This window comes from Dendroctonus ponderosae, unplaced genomic scaffold (assembly GCF_020466585.1).
Source record: "Dendroctonus ponderosae isolate FM_Combo_2020 unplaced genomic scaffold, Dpon_F_20191213v2 Dpon_F_20191213_7, whole genome shotgun sequence".
Classification (NCBI taxonomy): domain Eukaryota; kingdom Metazoa; phylum Arthropoda; class Insecta; order Coleoptera; family Curculionidae; genus Dendroctonus; species Dendroctonus ponderosae.
Window position 1 is genome coordinate 13253172 of NW_026018916.1, and position 13560 is coordinate 13266731.

The following is a 13560-nucleotide window of genomic DNA, read 5'->3' on the forward strand; positions in this document are numbered from 1 at the left end:
GAAATTTGTCGTGTTGCATCATCTTCCGCAGCAGGTATCCCAGACAAATACAACTCCCTGTAGAATTATTCAATGACATGCGGAAATTGCTAAGAGTCTGATAGAACTATTGTTGCAACGTGTTTGTTTCCTATATTAGTAATTATTTTCTTTCCACTGGACAGTCTTGACCTGAGCACTATTATGTTTTTATTTTTCTAGAAATGAAAACATGGTGTCTCGTATCAGTCTTTATGCCTTTATATTATTATGTGTGATCTCATATCTCTACGGATGGCCTTCTTTACAGATTTGTTAAGTTATTTCCGCTCTTCTGTTCCTTTTTCCAACTCTCTTCTTTGTTTCATCATTTGCATGCGGTTGTGCTAAGTTTGGAACTTCCTAGTTTTTTAGTTTTTGAGCAGATCTTCTTAGCTGCTGTTTTTATGTATGTTATCAGTTTTTCATTGAGTAGATTTATTTCCATATTATTTTCAAAAACTTTAGTTTGAAGAAGAAGAAGTTGCTTTATTAACTTACTTCTTTCTATTTTGATACCAATGTTAAAACATGCCCTGACCCTTCTATGGTCGTTTCCTATGTCGGCTCTATTTAAAACTGCGACGCCTTTGCAGCGTTTAGGATCGTTTGAAAGAATCTAGTGAATCTATTTTTCTTTAATTTTCTGGGGTTTTACACGTCCATTTGCGTTGTAGTGACTTTTTGAAAAATGTATTTAAGCAGTAGAAGTTTTCATTGCTGAGGAAGTCTCAATACGAATGGATCAATAAAAAGTCGATGAATACATACACGGTGATTCAAAATTGGGGTCATTCCTCTGGAGGTGTTGTCTGGTGGTGTTTTAGGAGTACATAAAAATTAGTAAAAAATTAATTGTTAGTAAAAACTGAGAAATTTGCAAAAAACTATATTATAAAAACGCCAACAATGTTTTTCAAGGTAATCTGCCTAATTAACATTACGTAAATACCTGTAGCTTCGTAATTATTTATTACTCCGGCAACCATGGATAAATAGAGAAAGTGACAATAAGATAGACAAGGATAAACGGAAAAATCAACAAGGATCGTTGAATGACGGAACCTATTTCAAAACTCATAGCCTCGAATTATTAGTTTGTTTACAAATTTAAAAAACATAAATTTGATTCTGTAACTCCAACCACGTGCCTGTGTATAACCTTATTATGCACTTTTCTCGAGCAGCTTCTCGTATTCGGTTAATTAACCCCTGCTTAATTTATACCGGTTTCCAGTAATCCATTGGTTTAATGTGATCTTACATACGTGGTAAGAATGTCGTCGGTATTTATTTGCTGCCTGGCAAAGTGTCAGTGGTTGTGCAATGTTCTGAGTGTTCCTGGAAGGCTCTGCTGCAACTATGTCCAATCCTTGTTCTTCTGTGTCTGGTACCCGAACATCAATTGTCGTCCACTATCGTCCTGGAAAAACTCTCCTCGGCTTTTGTGAGTTCGTTCAGCGTCTGCTATGTTACTATAACATTTCCCATAAACTAATCGCATATCCACAAATTCGTGAAAGGAAATTCAAAGTAAGTCACAATTTGACAAATTATTGTTATTATTGTCAAGGGCTATTCACCTGTAACTATCGGTTAATGACAAAAATCATTCCTTGCCGCTATGACTTTGCATCAAAAAGTTGTAGAAGAGAACTTTTTTAATATAAAAGATCGTAATTTTTCTTCTTGAATGCTTGAATACTCCAATATGCTTCCAATTAAACATGGATCACTTTCAAAATAATGCTTAATAACAAAGTTGAAATTTGATTTTCAACTGTTAATATCTTCTAGAAATTAACAAAAAAATTAATATTTTTCTAGTACCTTCAAAGTGAGCTCCTATTTAGGGGTAATATGAAAAGGAATGACGCCAATTTTGAATCACCCTGTATATCTGAGATAAATTATTCAGCTCAACAAAGAAAACCAAACAGCCCAAATCAAGAGACGAATTCGAGTGCGTTGGGCAGCATTTGCCAAATTGAGTTACATACTAAAAAATAAAAAATATCCACAATACACAATACATCAGGAGCAAAGAATATCGTCAATGTGTACTCCCTGTCCTCACCTATGGATCCCCAACATGGACACTTTCACACCATCACAAAGTGCAACACGAGCACAAATAACAATGGAAAGACGAATGTTATACAAAGAGATTATTAAAAGGGAATGTTAGAAAAGAGATAGTAAAGTCCGAAAATGACGCAATACTCAGTATATTGTATAGAAAACTACGTAATTACTATACATGTCACACCGCTGTGCTTTTATGCCCCAAAATTACTGAATCCTCACATTAATATTTAAATAATATCAAATCGCTCCAAAACAATCGTAACAGGTCTGAGTTAACCCAGATGAATAGTAATTGTTCTAGTTATCACCGATTGAAGATGTTTTTTGACTGTCGATTACTCGCACGACATTTCCCATGTGCTAGATTTCACACGAATGCAAGTAATGAGTTTAATAATTATCATACGCAATGTATTATGTATGGGTACAGGGTCATGGATAATACAAATAATAAGCTTAATAATATGGGACGATAGTTTATATTAATTGTTATAGTAAATATACAGTATTTTGAAGAGTGATATCTTATATTATGCGAAACAAGATTTGATCATTGACAGTTTATCTAGCCATTTGAATTTTAGTTAGTCAACTTTTAGTACAAACCCTAAACGATTCTCAAAAATACACTACTGGGTTCAAAAGTATGAGAAAAAAACATTAAGGGTAAACATCTCGGAATGGCTCACTCATGAAAACGGAAAAGCAAAACAAGTTAGACGTAAAATAAAAACTTGCACTGGGATGCTTATGTATAGAGACCGGATAAAATAGAACAAAAAAATGGAAAAAATGTGCCTAAAAAAGCATGAATATATTTAAAAAAACCACAAAAAAATGGCATAAAAATATTTGCAAAAAAATTAAAAAAAGTTGTAATGATAAGATATTGTTATTTTTATTTATTATTTGACATTTAACACGTTCTGTTCACGTTCAATATACTTATTTACTATTAACAATGCTTAAAAGAAATATAACTAAATGTTTCTCCAAATTTTCCGTAGTAAAATTATGTCTCCTTTCCGATGAAATGTTTTTGTATGCACAAAACTTCGTTCTACATCTACACTGGTTGTAGGTGCATATTTAAACTTGGGTATAATTGCTGGATCTATTTTAAAATCGGAATTGGCACACCTTTCAAAATAGTAAATACTTTTTGCAATGTTCGGAACCCTGTATTATTTGTAAGAGTCTGAACCAATTTTTCATTTACTATTTGACCGATAGATCCTGGAATACTATTGGCTGCAGGTTCAAAATTTTTAATAGCCATTATGGATTCCACTAACGGCAGCCGCTGTTTTTCCAAAAATTGAATGCTTCGACATACAAATTTAAAATGAGTTTTGATAAAAGCCAAATTATGTGCAAGTTCGGGTACTTCTAAAACTTCCTGACATTCTTGAATTGCTTTGCTTTCTGTACCTTGAAATTCAAGTATCAAGCTTTTAAATTCGTTAAAATTATTGGCATAGTACAAGGCAGCATCTAGCCAAGTTCCCCACCGTGTTAAAATAGGTTCTGGGGGTGAGGGAATACAGGACATATTTCCTTTAAATGCTGCACTCTTAATGGAGATTTTATAAATAGTTTTTGTCATTTTGTATTAATATATTGACCAACGCATACTGCAATCTTATAGTTTCAGCTATGCGGTTAAACCCATGTGCTAAGCAGGTGCAATGCATTAATTGCAGATCTTCCTGCTCAACAGAGGAGGAGTTCGCCCACAAGACGGAAACGATTGGAAGTGAAAGAGTTGCGGGAGTCAACGACATTGCAGACTCCTTGATAGCTGCCGGCCATTCCGACTCGGCAACAATCGCCGAAAGGAAGGACGGGCTGAACGAGGCTTGGCATAACTTGTTGGAATTGATCGAAACCCGAACGCAAATGCTTGCGGCTTCCCGTGAATGACACAAGTTCTTCTACGATTGCAAGGATGTACTCAGTAGCATTTCGGAGACGCAGGTGGCCATGTCGGACGAACTGGGCCAATATGCTGGTTCTGTTTCAACGCCGCAACGCAAACATCAGAACTTCATGCAAGACCTGCAGACGCTTCAGAACCAAGTCCAACAGATCCAAGAGGAATCGGCCAAGCTTCAACCCAGCTATGCGGGCGACGGAGCTAAAGAGATCACAAATAAAGAACAAGAAGTGGTGTCTGCATGGGGCAGTTTGCAAATGGTTTGCGAGCAGCGCAGAGAAAAACTGGCCGATACTGGAGATCTGTTCACGTTCTTTAACCTGGTGAGGCCGCCGATTCAATAGATGGACAACGTGGTGCGCCAAGTGAACACCAGCGAAAAGCCGCGCGACGTCGGCGGCGTTCAACTGTTGATGAGCAATCAGAAGAGCCCTCAGGCAAAATTTAAAGTTGCCCACATTTACCGTTTGGCCAGATATAACGATGATCCAGGAATTACCTAATCGGGGCGATTAGGGTTTAGAAGGGAAGCAGTGTGACGCAAATGGCCTGGTGTACTCACGTTTGGAATGGGGGGATCGAAATTTATGGTATTTCAGTAAATGGGAGCCCCCTTTGAGCCCCATTTACTGTCAAATATGATACTGACAAGCGGGAAATTTCTAGAACCGTCTGGGTTACCTGGAGGAAACTATATAAGCGGCGATGAGAACCAGAGGGGGGAGTGAAGTGACAGCCGCGGCCGGGTGCAGAAAAGGTTAAACCCCGCGAGTCGGAAGACCGAGTTTTCCGTTTGTTATTGTTATTGTTTGTGAAGTTGACGGTAATTTTGAAGTTAGCTCCTGTTCCGTATATAAAGTTATACCGAGTGGAATAAAAGTTGGAAGCTGAAGAAAGAGTTTGATACCCGGCCATGCACGGTACAATACTTTGTTGCTTATTTTGATTTTCCTCATATTTTTTAATATGCTCCTTATGCCGTTCAGTTTGTAAATGCCAAACAATCTGCAATAGAATAAGAAAATATTACCTACTACTTTAAAATTTATTAAAACCTATTTTTGTATATTCTATCTTAAAGTCGTTTAACTAATGTCAAAAAGGAAATCTCTTAAGTCAAAAAATTTAGAAAAATAAAATGATATTTTAAACAGGAAGCAAAGACGAGAATAAGAATTTGCGAATTTTTACTTACAGTTTTAGAACATGCTTGACAAAAAATATTTTTATTGTCAATTTTTAGTTCTTTGTGACCCTTAATCCACTCTTCAATGATTGGCTTTTGTTTCGGCATTGTTTAAATAGTTACCACGTACAGCTAATTAAATCGAAGTACAGACGATGCAAACAAACTGGAAACCAGACCACCTCGTCGTAACTAACTAAATAAATAACAAAAGTCTTTGCATGGCGCAAAGTTAAACTTTAGGGAATTACCAACGTGCCAACGGATTTTTCGGGGAATCACGCGACGCCTTGCAAAGTTGCCAAATTTACTGTATATGGACATTTATTCCCGTATAATGTTTTGTACTATTTTTTAAATTATTTCGATGTGCGGGAAAAAGTTAAAATAAGCACGAACGGACAAAAAAGGATGAAAAATTTAAAAAATTAAAAGGCAAAATTGCAATATACTGGGTTTGGTATAATTCGTTAAGAAATTAAATAATCTTATGGTTGATTATAAAGTTCAGCAATAAGCAAAATGCTTAAAATCCGGTCTTTACTTTGCTTTCTTCTGATTGCTGGTTAGTTTTCTGTAGTTTTGCTGAGCAGGATATCTAGCAACTTTTGTAAAATCGCCCATTTATCATTTTGTATTTTCAGTGGTTCTTGGTAAAGTGGCTCTAATGTTAAATGATTTACTGGACGGCCAACATTTTTTAAAGCATTCTCCTTACTGAAAAAAATGAAAGTCCTCTTCCAAAGGATTTAAAAAGGAAAGCTGATATGAAACTAATGGGTTTATCGGGTATTTATGCTGTCGTTCGGCATAATTTCTACATTTCTTCCGAAACACCTATTCGTTTCAAGGAATGGTTTCGAAAGTATATCTCTTTTGAGAAAGCTGATATGTTTGGTTTTAATTTCGGGAAGACCATCTCATGTCTTTCCATTTTATAGTTTGACATTTTTTGTCTTCTTTTTCATCCTTAACCTTAAGATTCTTGTTTAAACATTTTAAAATGGATACAAAATGCCTCTTTAATCTATATATTCTTGCCAATTTTCCTTTAGGTTCTCATTTCTGTCTGGAGTTTACAATATTGTTAGTAGGACATAAATAAAAACCGCCGAGTAATTGCATACTAATCGAGTATGCATATAAAAGCATTATTGGTATACAGGGTGATTAAAAATTGGCGTCATTTCTCTAGATGGGTTGTACGGGGGTTTTTAGGAGTACAGCAAAAATAGATGAAGGATTAATTGTTCTTAAATACTGAGAAATTTGCAAACAACTATATTAGTATATCAGTAGAACGTAATCTGGCTAATTAACATTCCGTAAATACTTGTAGCATCCTAATTCTTAACCTGGGAAGACCCTTCTGCAATTGTGTCCAATAGCTGTTCTTCTGTGTCTGGTATCCGAACAACTGTCGTCGTCCACTATCTTGCTGAAGCCAATTTTCCAGGGTCTCAAGCCCTTTTTCGGAGTAAGTTCTTACAGTTTCTGCTATGTTAATGTGGCATTCCCGCATAACTGATTGCATTTTCGCATATTCGATATTGGTATACATTTTGTGAAAGAAGCTTCAAAGTAAGTCACAATGTGACAAATGATTGTTATTCTAGACAAAAAGTATGGACTTGATAATGACTAAAAACATCATTACTCCTTTGACTTTTCATCAAAAATATGTAGAAGAGAGAATTCGAAATGAAATACTTACTTTTCAATCTGAAAAATTTTCGTAATTTGAAGCAAATATCTTAACTTTTATTTTCGGATGACAAACTACTCCAATCAACCAAATGAACCATTTCAAAATAATGCTTAATTACAAAGTTGAAATTCGATTTTCAACTGTTCAATTCTCTTAGAAATTTTCAAAAAAAATCTTCTATTCTTTTCTCTTACTCTCCAAGTGAGCCCCTATTTCCTCTTAAAAGGAATTACGTCAATTTAGAATCACCCTGTATATGTTAACAGTTTGTGACAGTATTTCACTTATATTTCTTATCTGATATGATACGCTTAGGAAAGGTAAACATAAAAGTTAATTTTATATAACCAGTTGATTTGTAACGCTTAATTAAATCGATTTCTTTAAAGTTGAATTTTTATTTTTTTTCCGTCTGTGAAATTTTTCTTGTTGCAAGTTTTAGATTTCTGGGTTATTACTACAATGACACCGTAACTTTGTGACCTGTGAGAATATTTTGTGTCGGCCAGTAATAGTTCAATCGTATTTGTGGATTATTATTAAACTCAGCAAACGATCTTGAAAATTATAAATTGCTTTTAATGCTATACGCTCAAAAAATGCCAGTTGCATGTTGAGATAACTTCAGACTTCGGTAAACGTGAAGTAGGAAATCGTACTTTTAACGCCAACTACGTCGTCTCTCCATACAATTGTATCCATTTCCCACTGGAGCACGCTTGCTTTGTAGCCGGCGTCTCTTTCTACCTTTTCGATTGTTAACTTACGATTTTATTTATTATTATATATTATTACGGTTTCATATTTCATCCAGATTAATATTTAGTATATGCATCGAGTTCTGGAGCCCTGCGACTTATTTTTGTACTTATTTGCACTTGATCTTTGATTCGTTGCACCGCGTGCACACGATTAGCGCTGTGACGTGACATAGAGGGTGTCCCGTAAGTGATCAAACGAAGATCATATGACCTAAGTTTTATAAAGGAAAAAATGTTCGGTTCCTCTGTACTATTTTTTATTCTCGGGAGAATTGTACGATGGCTTTTAATGAAACTCGCTGTTAATTTGTTTCCATGTAAGACTCATGTATTGATGAAGCAACCGAGGTCATAAGAGGATATGCATAAGTCATTTTTATAACAGGAAAATTTGTTCGGCAGTATTATGTCACTTACGTAAAGGCAGACCAAGGAATTCAAATTCAAAGTTTATTCAAATGACTGAAGCACGAAATACAGATTGACACAACAACTATTTAATCGTGTACTTTTATTTGTCGTGGACTGTACTATCAACTATAATCAAGCGTTTTTTAATTTTCAACTGACCGACATGGACAAAGTCTAAGGCTCCGTGTTGGCCTTTGGAATCATTTTCGTCCGAATTGCTTTGCGAGTGTGTTTTCGTTCGAATCAGAAATCTCACGAACAATAGAAGCGAGTTTTCAGCAAAACATGGCTCTGACATAAAAATAACACATTTCATTAGAATCAATCTGAGCGCTTTTTCGATATTACAAACAACTTAATTCAGGTTTTGTTAATGTGGAAAGCTAATGAATTACTAAAATTGTGAGTTGGGAAGAGAATATGAATACTTTTTTTGCTCAGCATTATGGATATTTTCCTATTCTTGATACGATAGTAAGACATTCGTTCAAAGGAACAATGGTTTGGCAGTCAATGATAGAAACTGGAATACCAAGTGGCAAAGGAAGTAGATGATATGATAAAGGCCTCGATAAACGTGACTGCTGATGGCGCATGTTCAAGAAAATCCTACCATCCAAAATATGATACAAAATTAGGAGTAGCCGACATTAAAGAGTATTAAACCGAGAAGAAAATGTTCTATCTTGGCATAAACAACAAATATTGCTCATCGTAAAAAATATTTGGGGAAACAGCAATAATTACTGCTACAAAAATGGCACCGGAAAATACAGAGCAATGGAGAGCGACATCAAAGTAGATGGACTCAAAGTCAGCCTTGACCAGGGCCTGCTCACTGTCAGCATTCCTGAATTCCGTGTTACGCGTGCCGGCGCCTCCAGGAGATCTGGCATCGAAAAAAAAAGGTTCCAGGGGAAAAATTTCCATTCAGTCGGCCCCGCCTCAGATGGAGGTAATATCACAAAACACCTTAAAGCCATGAACGTCGAAGATGGCCCCGATCGGATGCTTGATAGGGAAGAATGGAGATGTGCGGTTGAGTGACGAAAAACCCACCCACGGTTGTGAAGCCACGGATGATGATGAAGATGATGAATATTTGCAGTTACGAAAAATTTACCGTCTTCGACAGAATTGGCACCTGCGTCTTCATGACTCTAGCAATCACATTATGTTTTTTGTAATTGGTAAGAGCGTTATGCTAGAATCATGAAGACGCAGGTTTGAATCCTGCCAAAACTTTTTCCTGGCTCGAAAAATTGTTGGACCGCTTAAGACACGAAAAATTAGACTTTTAAGTAAAATCGAATTTGAATCCCAACTTAATTAAACCGATCTTAATTATCAGGTAACCATTATTTACAGGTTGTTCAAGAAATGTCCCTTAGTTTCTTTTCTATTTTGTTTCTGGTTGGCGAAATGCTTTTTCGAGTGTTTCGTACATAAATAACTATTAATCAGAAGTATGAACATAAAATATGTGACAAATGCTCTTCCCCGTAAGAATTATTAGAAAAAACCGACGCAAAAAAATCAAGAAATAATCTATAATCATTACAAGTGCGAGGAATGTTTTAGAAATAAATAGCAGAAGGCTTGCGGTTGAAATAAAGTCAAATCCACTTAAAAAGCCTATAAACCACATATTCAGTTACCAACTCACTGAGTAATAAATCATATCGCGAATGGTTCACTAAACGTCCGCTCTGTTTTTAAGCGAGGGTCAATATTGAAACCCTGATTAAATTAATTATAGAACAACATGCTGCTCGTGAAAACCCATAATCAAAATCTCTTTAAGATTCCTAAAATGCATATATTAATTGTTCCATAGCTTGATAACAACGTGTTATACGTAAAGACCGGATTGTAAGCATTTTGCTTATTGCTCAATTTTACAAGCAACCATAAGATTATTTAATTTCTAAACGAATTATACCAAACTTCGTATATTGGTTTTCGTGCTTATTTTAACTTTCTTCCGCAAATTTAAATAATTTTAAAAATAGTACAAAACATTATACGGGAGTAAATGTCCATATAAAGTAGATTTGGCAACTTTGCAAGGCGTCGCGTGATTCCCCGAAAAATCCGTTCGCACGTAGGTTATTCCCCAAAGTTTAGCCTTGCGCTATGCCAAGACTTTTGTTATTTATTTAGTTAGTTACGACGAGGTGGTCTGATCTCCAGTTTGCATCGTCTGTACTTCGACTTAATTAGCTGTACGTGGTAACTCCTTAAACAATGCCAAAACAAAAGCCAACCCTTGAAGGGTGGATTAAGGGTCACAAAGAACTAAAAATTGACAAAAAAAATATTTTTTGCCAAGCATACTCTAAAACTAAGTAAGTAAAAATTTTCAAATTCTTGTTCTCGTCCTTGTTTCGTGTTTAAAATATTTTATTTTTCTGAATTTTTTGGCTCTTAAGAGATTTCCTTTTTGACATTAGTTAAAGGACTTTAAGACACAATATAAAAAAAATAGGTTTTAATAAATTTTAAAATAGGAGTAGATAATATTTTCTTATTTTATTGTAAGATGCAGGTTGTTTCTAACAAAAAATACGACGTAACTCAGCATTTACAAACTGAACGGCATAAGGAGCACATTAAAAAATATGAGGAAAATCAAAATGAGCAACAAACTATTTTGACTTCACTAGCTTCAAATTCTCGATTTAATGAACAAAAACAATTTCATTTTGATTTGTGCGGTGCTATGGTTTAATCAGACATTATTTTGAATAAATTACTAAGTAGTTCGTTTAGACAATTGCTAGAAAAATATTGTTTAAAAAGCATTTCAGATGAGAGTACTCTTCGTAAATATTAGGTCAGCMCAGTTTATGRTAATACAATGCAGCAAATTCAAAAAATGATGGCAAATAATTATATTTGGTTTACTGTAGATGAAACAACTGCCAMATGTGGGAGATATATAGCCAACTTGATTATAGTASTCTTGAATGAAGATATTGTCACAGAAGGATTTTTAATAAGCTCAAAGGAATTAACAAAAACGAACAGTAAAATACAATTTCTAGATTTGTACATGAAGAGTTAAACAAGTTTTTTTTGCCCGAGGTGGTTCCAACTGAAAAAATTGTATTGATGCTTTCCGACGCAGCAGCATACATGATTAAAGCTGCATCAAATCTTAAAATGTTTTACTATAATTTAATGCATTGCACCTGCTTAGCACATGACCTTAACCACATAGCTGAAACTATAAAATTGCAGTATCCGTTGGCCAATAAATTAATAAAAAATGACAAAAAAATATTTATGAAACCTACATTGAGAGTTCAACTTTTTACCCGAACTTGCACATAATATGGATTTTATCAAAACTCATTTTAAATTTATAAGTCAAAGCATTCAATTTTTGGAAAAACAGCAGCTCCCGTTAGTGGAATCCATAAAGGTTATTAAAAATTTTGAAGCTGCAGCAAATAGTATTCCAGGTATCGGTCCTGAATGAAGATTGCAGGATCCGTTGTTCAATAAACGAATAAAAAATTGCAAAAAAATATTTTATCAAAGCTGCCAAAAACAGCAACTGCCGTTAGTGGAATCCATAAAGGTTATTAAAGATTTTGAAGCTACAGCAAATAGTATTCCAGGATATATCGGTCAAATAATAAAATAAAAATTGGTTTAGACTCGTTCAAAGAATACAGGGTTCCAAACATTGCAAAAAGTATCTACTGTTCTGAATGGTTCGCCAAATTCCGATTTTAAAATAGATCCAGCAGTTATACCAAAATTTAAATATGCACCTATAACAAGTGTAGATGTAGAACGAAGTTTTTCTGCATACAAAAACATTTTATCAGACAGGAGACATAATTTTACTACGGAAAATTTGGAGAAACGTTTCGTTATATTTCCTTTTAAGCATTGTTAATTGTAAATAAGTATATTGAAAATAAATAGAACGTGTTAAATGTAAAATAACAAATAAAAATAACAATATATTATCATTACAACTTGTTTTAATTTTTGTTCAAATTACTTGTTAAAATATTTTTATGGGTTTTTAAGCACTTTTTTTTCATTTTTGGTGCTTTCGTAGGCACTTTTTTCGATTTTTTTGTGCTTTTTTATCCGGACTTTACTTATAAATATCACCATTATACCTATCCGGCCCTAAGCTGTATGTGAAAGAGATTATTTCGAAAAGGCCAACTCACGTCAATACTCTCGATGTGATCACCGTAACCTGTTTTAAGGACAATGTAAAACCTATCTAAAGCACAAGATTAAAGTTGGGCAATCTGTTTGCAACGGTACTTCTTTATTGTTTTGGATGCATATTTTCCATTTAATGCACCGGAAGCAAAAAAATCTTTTCACGAGCCTCGATAGTCAATAATAACCTGCACAATATAATATCAAACTGCCATATAAGTCTAACAGTAGCGATCTAGATTCACGAACCACCTTAATCGCAATCTAAAAGACCAATCCATTAGCGTAAGTAAGCAAGACTAGTGGCTCTTTATAGTCGAAAATATATGCATTAAAAAGACTTTTTGCCTTAATTGTTTATCTGGTAGCCTATCTGTTAGTACAGTTAAGCTTCTTTCTTAAGTGGATGGTAAAAGCGTAAAATATTTTATATAATTGGAACAGTAAATGACATCTACTCTCGTTTATATCTGAGTTATGAAAGTGGTTCGCGCAAGGAATCAAGTTAATCATGTAATACTTCTATCAAGTTGATGTAGATGTAACATAAGTTGATTTCTTCTTATACAAGGTGAGTTTTTAAAGTGTTACCAGGCTATATCTCGGAAACGATTTCAAATATATTTATAAAATTTTGCCGAAGTGAGAAATAGGTAGGGGGACGTATTTTAACAAAAGTTTTATTATTCTACTTAAGCGCCCTCTGTGAGAAGTACTGTCAACATTAAAATTTTAAATTGAATTATATATTTTTATTGTAAAGTTTAAATCAACAATAGAAACTATGTATGTGCACACTTTCTTATGCCATTTCAGATGGCCACTTAGTTCCAGAATAATGACGTGCAAATCAATTTATTAAATTATGCCCCGAGTACTATTACTCAACTATCAACTATGTTTCAACAGATGTTAAAAATGCGTGCCTTCAACTTCCAAACACTTTACTGCTCTTGTTATTTAATAATTTTGCTCTCACGCCAACATTGCAGGTGTCACTAACCAGCAGGCAGGCCGAATTCTCTCTGCACCAAGAATGAAAAAAAAGTGCTTAAAAACCCATAAAAATATTTTAACAAGTAATTTGAACATTCATATCATCTGAGGTGGTGGTGCAGTGGCCATCACTTCATATTTTATAAAACAGCACAAAAAATCAAGCGGCGTCAGATATAGAGATCGTGCAGGTCAGTTGAACGGACCACCGCCACCAATCCATATGTATAGAAATATTTCATCTAAATGACTACGGGCCTCC

General features: G+C 34.6%; 1 protein-coding gene and 1 long non-coding RNA gene across 3 annotated transcripts in view; both read left to right on the forward strand.

Moving 5' to 3' along the window:
• LOC109542356 (autophagy-related protein 16-1) overlaps nt 1–13560 on the forward strand; it is a 609070-nt gene that overhangs the window by 336624 nt on the left and 258886 nt on the right. The gene's annotated exons all lie outside the window — the stretch shown is intronic.
• Nucleotides 7648–13560, forward strand: part of LOC125505155 — a 19704-nt gene continuing 13791 nt past the window's right edge. Inside the window, exon 1 of the long non-coding RNA XR_007281960.1 lies at nt 7648–7671. This is a non-coding gene — a long non-coding RNA (uncharacterized LOC125505155). The remainder of the gene's footprint in view (nt 7672–13560) is intronic.